The following is an 8899-nucleotide window of genomic DNA, read 5'->3' as shown; positions in this document are numbered from 1 at the left end:
AGCCATAGAGACGGAGGGGGCACGGAGGGGGCGTTGTCCGTGACGTCACTGATCGATTGCAGAAGTATGCACCATGCTGGAAGGAGAGGGGGGAGGTCACGTGATCACCTGGCTGTATGACAAGAGCGAACAGAGAGGGCTGCTGTCATCTATAGGTCCTCCATCATGTGCCATGTGCTATCTATCTATTATCTATCTATCTATTATCTATCTATCTATCTATCTATCTATCTATCTATCTATATCCTATCTATCTATCTATCTATCTATCTATCTATCTATCTATTATCTATCTATCTATCTATTATCTATCTATCTATCTATCTATCGATCTATCTATCTATCTATCTATCTATCTATCTATCTATCTATCTATATCCTATCTATCTCCTATCTATCTATCTATCTATCTATCTATCTATCTATCTATCTATCTATCTATCTCCTATCTATCTATCGATCTATCTATCTCCTATCTATCTATCTCCTATCTATCTATCTATCTATCTATCTATCTATCTATCTATCTATCTCCTATCTATCTATCTATCTATCTATCTATCTATCTATCTCCTATCTATCTATCTATCGAAAAGGCATCAAAGTAGTAAGAAAAGCTGAAGGCACTCACCTATCTGCTGCAAAAATGTTTTTTATTTTTTTTATTTTATGACGGCCATTTCACGCGCATGCGCGCTTCCTCAGATCTTCCCTCCGATCTGAGGAAGCGTGCATGCGCGCGAAATGGCCGTCATGAGAATGTTGTTTGTGTAGGATCGTGGCATCTGCCGTCCCGCAAGACACATGTCTATGCTTTTACCCACAACAAAATAAAGAAATTTTGCATCAGATCGGTGAGTGCCTTCAGCTTTTCTTACTACTTTGATGCCTTTGCGTTATACCTATTAAATGAATCCAAGGTTTACTTTAGAGTGGTGGAAGTAGTGTCGGTGATTTCTCCTTAAAATTGTGTTTCCTATCTATCTATCTATTTTTGATAATTCCACAAAAACGTGAATAACCCTAGATGACACCTGTAGGTTATAGCGGTGTTCCCCTGACCAGTGGCATTACAGCTTTTGCAACACTACAACTCCCAGCATGCCCTGACAGCCAAAGCCACCAGTTGGGTGAAATTGTGTAATAGGAATATCATCCATGCTGGCTCAGGTTAGAGAGCACTGGATTATAGGAATACTTATTATCAAAATAGACAGCATCCTAGCTATAGGGGGGTGGGGGCAACTTTCAGCAGCCTGGTCCCTAATGTAAACCATAATGAAAGGGTTAAAAGAAATGACTCCAACTCACCAGGCAACATGGAAAACCTGAGCGGTGCGACTCCACATTGTGGATTTTACTGACATGCTCACAACGTCTATGTGGTGTGGATGAGTGCGAGAGAAACAATCTATTACAATGTTATACGGAAAGTACACACCCCCCCCCCCCCCCCCCCTTAAAAAAAAAGAAGAAAAAAAATTACATCTGTTTCTGGAAAAGTTGGGTGACAACCAATAAAGGCGCCGCTACAGCTTCTAAAAGCTTGTCTATATAGTTATGCAATGCTAAAAAAAGGGGGGAGGGGTGACGACGTTGGGTTTGGTGGGAAAGCTGAGTGATGGCCATGTTGCATTTGGTAAGAAAAGCTGGGTGACGATCGCTTGGTGTGCTTGGTGCCAAAGACCGCCACTGACTGTATATGTCCTCCATGTGATGTGTACAACATTCGCCATGTACATAAGGAATAAAAGGGTTAAACAAGCAGAATCATCTATTGTTGAAGCACTGTAATATACCTGCCATGTGGCACTACAGTTGTTGCGAAACTACGACTCCCAGCATGCTCTGACAGCCAATGGTTTTGTCACAGGTCAGGTAACACAGCCCGGGCCTAGAGCTGTAACCCATAGCAACCAACCAGATCACTTTCATTTTCAAAGAAGTTCAGGAATGAGGCTGGATTCTGGTTGCCGCGGGTAACAATTTCCATCTTTACCTGAGGCCCTGACGTCCTGCCAATTATTGAACTGAAGGAGACCTATCTGTGGCACATATTATGGGGGCCACCTGTTGCTGATACACTTATGGGGGTCCCTGTAGCTGAGGAGGTTATTGGGGGAAAAACATGTGACTGATACACTTATGGGGGTCTCTGTAGCAGAGGAGGTTATTGGGGGGGGGGGGGAACATGTGACTGATACACTTATGGAGGCACGTCTATGGCTGAAATACTTATAAGGGGAAAACCTGTCGGTGGTACACTTATGGGGGCACGCTTGTGGCTGAGATACTTATAAGGAGAATACCTGTCGGTGGTACACTTATGGGGGCACACTTGTGGCTGAGATACTTATAAGGGGAATACCTGTCGGTGGTACACTTATGGGGGCACACTTGTGGCTGAGATACTTATAAGGGGAATACCTGTCGGTGGTACACTTATGGGGGCACGCTTGTGGCTGAGATACTTATAAGGAGAATACCTGTCGGTGGTACACTTATGGGGGCACAATTGTGGCTGAGATACTTATAAGGGGAATACCTGTCGGTGGTACACTTATGGGGGCACACTTGTGGCTGAGATACTTATAAGGGGAATACCTGTCAGTGGTACACTTACGGGGGCACGCTTGTGGCTGAGATACTTATAAGGGGAATACCTGTCGGTGGTACACTTATGGGGGCACACTTGTGGCTGAGATACTTATAAGGGGAATACCTGTCTGGTACACTTATGGGGGCACACTTGTCTCTGAGATACTTATAAGGGGAATACCTGTCGGTGGTACACTTACGGGGGAACACTTGTGGCTGAGATACTTATAAGGAGAATACCTGTCGGTGGTACACTTACGGGGGAACACTTGTGGCTGAGATACTTATAAGGAGAATACCTGTCTGTGGTACACTTACGGGGACTCGGCTTAGGCAGTATTGGGGTTTTGAAGCTGTAGCTGATACTCTTATGGGGGGAGATCTGTGCCTGAGGCACTTAGAGGGCATCCTGATACACTTGTGGGGCGCACATATAACTGGGGTACCTGCCTGTAAGTGAGATTAGTGTTAAGCAGACCTGTCAGGTTTGGCAACGTTCTCTGAACATTCGCCATTTGATTCCTGGCCATTTGATTCCATGGATATAACCTATGGCCTATGGCTGTCTCCATGTCTTCCAGGACTCCCTAGGGCTGTATCCAACCTGTGCAGCCGCAGGAAATCAAATGCCGAATGTTCAGGTTTGGAGAACGTTGCAGAACCACAAAAGTTTGACACTACCCGTGCGCAGTGCCTGAGCATACATCCACACAATTCACTTTTTCCCCCCACAATTTTTAGCGATTTTGGCAAAATTTTTCTTATTTAGAACAATGGTCTCCAACCAGTTACTCTCCTGCCATTGCAGAACTACAACTACCAGCATACCCTGACACTTGAAGGCACTACGGTATCGTTTCTCTATGCCTCATTTGCCTATGAGGATCTGGGTCATACGTTATACATGCACATACAAGTCCGTTTCCTAAATTACACAAGAGTCGTCGTGTTCCTAGAAATTAGAGTACGGAAGATTTGTGTCTGTACAATGTGTGTTCTGAAGAATTGATGGGAGTCTGGGATGGAAAATGGATAAATTGCTGCGTGTATACATGGATCTATAATTCAGGGAAAGCTGGGTGACATCCTCTGGGGAGTGGTAATGGAGGTCATATAGGTTGTCACCCAGAAATCGCTAAATACAATGTCTAAAGCACAGATGGGGACCCTCACCCCCCCCCCCCCCCCCCCCCCCCTTCCCCCAGCTGTTGCAAAAGTACAATTCCCATCATGCCTGGACAGCCAAAGCGAAGCTTTGGCTGTCCAGGCATGATGGGAATTGTGGTTTTGCAACAGCTAGAGGGCCACAGGTTCCCTATCCCAGCTTCAGAGTATTGCACTCTTATTGGGCCGGGTTCACACTTTTTCATCATGGCCGTCCTGGTCCTGGCATGATGGGAATTGTGGTTTTGCAACAGCTAGGGGGCCACAGGTTCTCCATGCCTGGTCTAAAGTGGCTTATTATTTCCAAAAAGAGCGCCACACCTGTCAGTGGTTTGCATCTGGTACTGCAGGGTATAAAACTTTTTAACTTTTTAACTTTCCACATACTTTAATTAATTTTATTTTTACCTGCAGATATAAGGAATCCTACGCATCTTCATGGACGGTATAGACTTGGTTCCTGCTCGGTTGCCCCATTTTGCCGGCCTGATGTTACTTAACAAGTGAACTATAGAGCAAAGATGATGAGATAAAGACCACCGCCCCTTGTAGTTAGAGTTACAACATTCATCAGTGTGACTGGTGTGACCTTCACCAATGCCGGTGCCAGGGAAGTTGGTCAATGTGTTGCACCAACTGATCAATGAGACAGCTCCCACAACATTATATAGCATTGTGCATAGATCAGCATGGCCCGACGAGAGGTCATCGTGTGAGACTGGCAGGAATACAAGAGGCCGGAGCAAGTGACGTTAGGAACCACCTATGTGCGTGGTACCAGACAGCGGGTCCAAGAGGGAGGGCACCATGGAGTGCAAGGTACAGGAAACCTGTCTGTATCCCAAAATCTAATAATTGTGGTTTGATATGAGATAAGATTAATAGCCAATGTGCTGCAAAGCCTTAGCCAGGGGAGTCTGGGAAGCGGAGATTTGGGATGCTGTATTTAGGGTCCTTGTAGGGTTTATATACTGTAGCTGCTCCTGTGTCTGTCTATGATGTAGATAAAAAAAACTTAAAGGGGTAGTTCACAAAAAAAAATCTTTCAAATCAACTGGTGCCAGAAAGTGCCAGAGATTTATAATTTACTTCTATTAAAATATCTCCAGTCTTCCAGTATTTATCAGCTGCTGTATGTCCTGCAGGAAGTGGTGTATTCTTTCCAGTCTGGAGAGCAGCAGAGGTTTCCTATGGGGATTTGCTGCTGCTCTGGACAGTTCCTGACATGGACAGAGTTGGCAGCAGAGAGCACTGTGTTAGATTGGAGAGAATACACCACTTCCTGCAGGACATAAAGCCACTGATAAGTACTGGAAGACTGGAGATTTTTAAACTGAAATAAATTACAAATCTCTGGCATATTTTGGCACCAGTTGATTTGAAATAAGTGGGTGAACAACCTCTTTAACGCTTAAAGGGTTATACCCACCTGAGCTTGCTATACCCTATCCATAGAATAGAGGATAACAATCTGATCTCTGGGGGTCCGACTGCTGTAAAAAAGCCCCCAATGAATAGAGTGCTCAGCACACCTGCGCTCCATTGATTCTCTTTGGGGCCATTGAGTGCCTCCGAGTTCAGCGCTCTGAATTGTCCGGTTCCCCTATAGAGAATGAGTGCAGGTGATGGTGGATGTGCAGACAGACTCCAGTCATTGTACAGTGATTGGGTTCTTGCCTTCGGGATCGTTGGGGGTCTCTCCACTCGGACAACTGGTGATCAGATTCCCTATTCTCCGGTGCGGCCGGTCACTTGCCAGTTGGTTAAGTGTGACGCCAGTCCTGTGGTTGTTGGCCGAGATATAGCCTTGCCTGGTGGTATTGTGTCATGACGCCAGTGCCGGTTGGGCACACAGGTATGGTGGCACACCTGCTTTTATTTTAATGGGCTGGCTATACCTTGTTCCCCTGTGTACAGTGTCCTGCCGGGTTGTAACAGGGTCCATTGGGTACTTATCACGGTGGTCCGGAGTGGAGTAGTGACACACCCGGACTACTGGTACTGCCACCCACAAAAAGTGGAGATGACCCAAGGAAGAATACTTGAGAAGGGAGTGAGAATACTTGTGCCTGTGTTTTGCACCACCTATTGCCCACTAGTGTCGGTTGATCCATCCTAGAGGGTGACACACGCCCCAGACCTTGTTACCTGGGATAAGCAGAATGCTGAGGGTTCTCTGTTGACACCCGCGCTGCAAGATAGAGTTCATAGGCTTCTAGCAACTTTGCTCTATCCGGCGTTTTGCTGTGAGGAGGAGCTTGATAAAGGTTGTAGTCCAACACCAAAACGTGTTGCTTATTTTTGAGCCCAGTGTGAATAAACGCCCAAGAAAGACACTCGTGAGGTCCTTGGAGTCATTTTGAGAGTCCAAAATACTCTTAAAGGGGTAGAACATATTCCCTTACCATTGATATAGAATACATTATAGATTATAAGGGGGACTGTCTAATTGTTATTAAGAGAACCCCTGTCTACCTCTGGCCGCACACCCATTGAGAGGAGGAGATCCATCACTCCCATACAGCTTGGCTATGGCAGCCGCACACATGCTGGACTGCTGCTCTATTCAGACTTCTCTTTACCACGCTCCCCTGCAGTTGTTGGGGGGTCTCAGGGGGGGGGGGGACTCCCACCATTCATGCTTTCAGTAGACAGATGATAAATAGTTTGTCTGGAGCATGTAAGTAATTTCTGCCATGTCCGTACTTCAGGCAGTGGTCAGGATCCGACATACAGCAGCCTACGCCTCAGCTTCCTAGAATTGCTTCATTCCCCGAAGAAGAATAAAGTGAAACTAGACTCATATCTATCCCTTTAAATTACATGATCGGCCAACCCCATGTACAATATAATGGCTGTTATTATCCCCTACTATGTTCTCCTTGTTATTATGATGATTCCTGGTAATGATGAGACCCAGTGATACGTCTCTAGAACACCTTAAGTCTCCCTCCATCGCTGGTTGTATGTCCCATCATTCCAGCATGAATAGTATATAGCACCCATTGTCATATCCTATATGATATATTCCGTGTGATACCCGTCAGTAACATTTAGTGACCCCAGCGTTGCTTATTTTGGCTGTTTTCGTCTTTCTCCCTTGAAAATTGATCCGGGCAGGAATATGACACACCTAGAAGCGTGTGGAATGTCTATAGGTCACGGCATGTTATTCACATGTGGATATATATAGAAGACACATGTCATACGCTGAGAAGAGGAGGGGGCGCCGCCGTCACCTCCTCCCGTCACTACACACAGGCTATATGTTATTCTAACCAGGTATACTGTAGGTCCAGGTGTGCTATGGACCAGGACGGCCATGATGAAAGAGTCACCTGATGCAGTGTGAACACAACCCAATAAGCAATACTCTGCAGCAGGGATAGGGAAACTATGGCCCTCCAGCTGTTGCAAAACTACAATTCCCATCCAGAGCAGGAGAGGTTTTCTATAGGAATTTGCTGCTCTGGACAGTTCCTGACATGGACAGAGGTGGAAGCAGAGAGCACTGTGTCAGACTGGAGAGAATACACCACTTCCTGCAGGACATCCAGCAGCTGATAAGTACTGGAAGACTAGATTTTTTTTTTTAAATAGAAGTAATTTAAAAATTTATATAACTTTCTGGTACCAGTTGATTTGAAATTTTTTTTTTGCTCCAGAGTCTCCCTTTAATCTAATGACGCTGCACAGCGTCCAAGTGTGAACAGATACTAGCTCACATCTAATGTTATAGTGGGAAGTGTAGACTTGCAGCAGCTTGAGAACATAAGATTCCCCATCCCTGCTTTATTCATACATAGGATCCATCTGTGATAGGGTGCTGTATGGAGACACCATATGGCGGCACATGGTTCTCTAGACTCTAGTGTGCATGAGGCCTTACCAGTACATTGTTCATTGCATTTATTCCCTTATTGGTTTCACAATCTCTGCTTGCTGTCAGTGAGTGCGGCTCCCAGCTCTCACCCAGTAACCCTGCAGCCAGTCATCCGTCTCTCTGGTCACCTTGTAAACATGTTATTGATCAGCTATTGATGTGTTATTTGCAGTTCTCTCATACTTTGCATATCTTAGACACTATTTACTAGCGGATATATGTTTTATAACACAATGTTCTCTTGCTTCTTCCTTAGAGCCGCCTGAGGGAACTTGTACCTAAGTAACAACCCAACTGCAAAAAAACACCAAGATATATGATGGTCACGTCCACGACCCTGCAGTGCAATAAACAAGAGTGAACCCTGATCTGCCCGGCTGCTAGGAGGGCCGCCATTGGCTGAGGAGCCGCACACCCTCCAGCTATTAAAAACCTGCAGAGAAGCCACATAAACAATGCAGCCAATGCAGCTTCTATGGGACGTCACAACCCTCTGCCCTACATGCACTTTGTATCCTCCTCTATATTGTTTATCACCCAGGATTGTTGAAGTGCAACTCCGCTGTTACCAATATACAGACGTGAGAAGAAGAAATAACAAAAAACAATACAAAGGTTACAGAAATGACCAAATCATCTTATTTTAGAAAAAAACTATATTTTGTGTACTTTTGTGCATTTTTGTAATTGTAAATCTCGTGTAATTTTCCGCAACTGCTTTTTTTGTTACATTTTTTCTTCTATAAAACATAACTTATTGCAACTAGGTCATAAAACATGAAATAAATTACTGTTAGGCCTCAGGCTGGGCTCACACTACGTTTTTTCATAGAAACATAGAAGATTGTCGGCAGAAAAAGACCACTGGGTCCATCTAGTCCGCCCTTTTAGTATTTTTTTCCTTATTATCTTAGGATAGATATATGTCTATCCCAGGCGTGTTTAAATTCTGTTATTGTAGATTTACCAACCACCTCTGCTGGAAGTTTGTTCCAGGTATCTACTACTCCTACAGTAAAATAATATTTTCTTACATTGCTTCTGATCTTTCCCCCAACTAACCTCTCACTGTGTCCTCTTGTTCTTGAGCTCAGTTTTTTACTAAAAACACTCCCCTCTTGAACCTTATTTAGTCCCTTAACATACTTAAAGGTTTCAATCATGTCCCCCCTTTCCCGTCTTTCCTCCAGACTATACAGATTCAAATCCTTAAGTCTTTCCTGCTATGGTTTATGCCTTACACCCTCCACCATT

The 8899-nt window shown here is 44.7% G+C and overlaps 1 long non-coding RNA gene across 1 annotated transcript; it reads left to right on the top strand.

Annotated features, from left to right (window-relative positions):
* Positions 1-69: 69 nt before the first annotated feature.
* On the top strand, positions 70-8405 carry LOC138769245 (uncharacterized). The gene is made up of 3 exons (XR_011359228.1): positions 70-155; positions 4177-4581; positions 7902-8405. It is a non-coding gene; the product is annotated as an uncharacterized lncRNA (long non-coding RNA).
* The last annotated feature ends 494 nt before the right edge of the window (positions 8406-8899 follow it).

The sequence above is a fragment of the Dendropsophus ebraccatus genome, chromosome 12, assembly GCF_027789765.1.
Source record: "Dendropsophus ebraccatus isolate aDenEbr1 chromosome 12, aDenEbr1.pat, whole genome shotgun sequence".
NCBI classification, from domain to species: Eukaryota; Metazoa; Chordata; class Amphibia; order Anura; family Hylidae; genus Dendropsophus; species Dendropsophus ebraccatus.
This window is presented reverse-complemented; position numbering and strand designations above follow the sequence as displayed.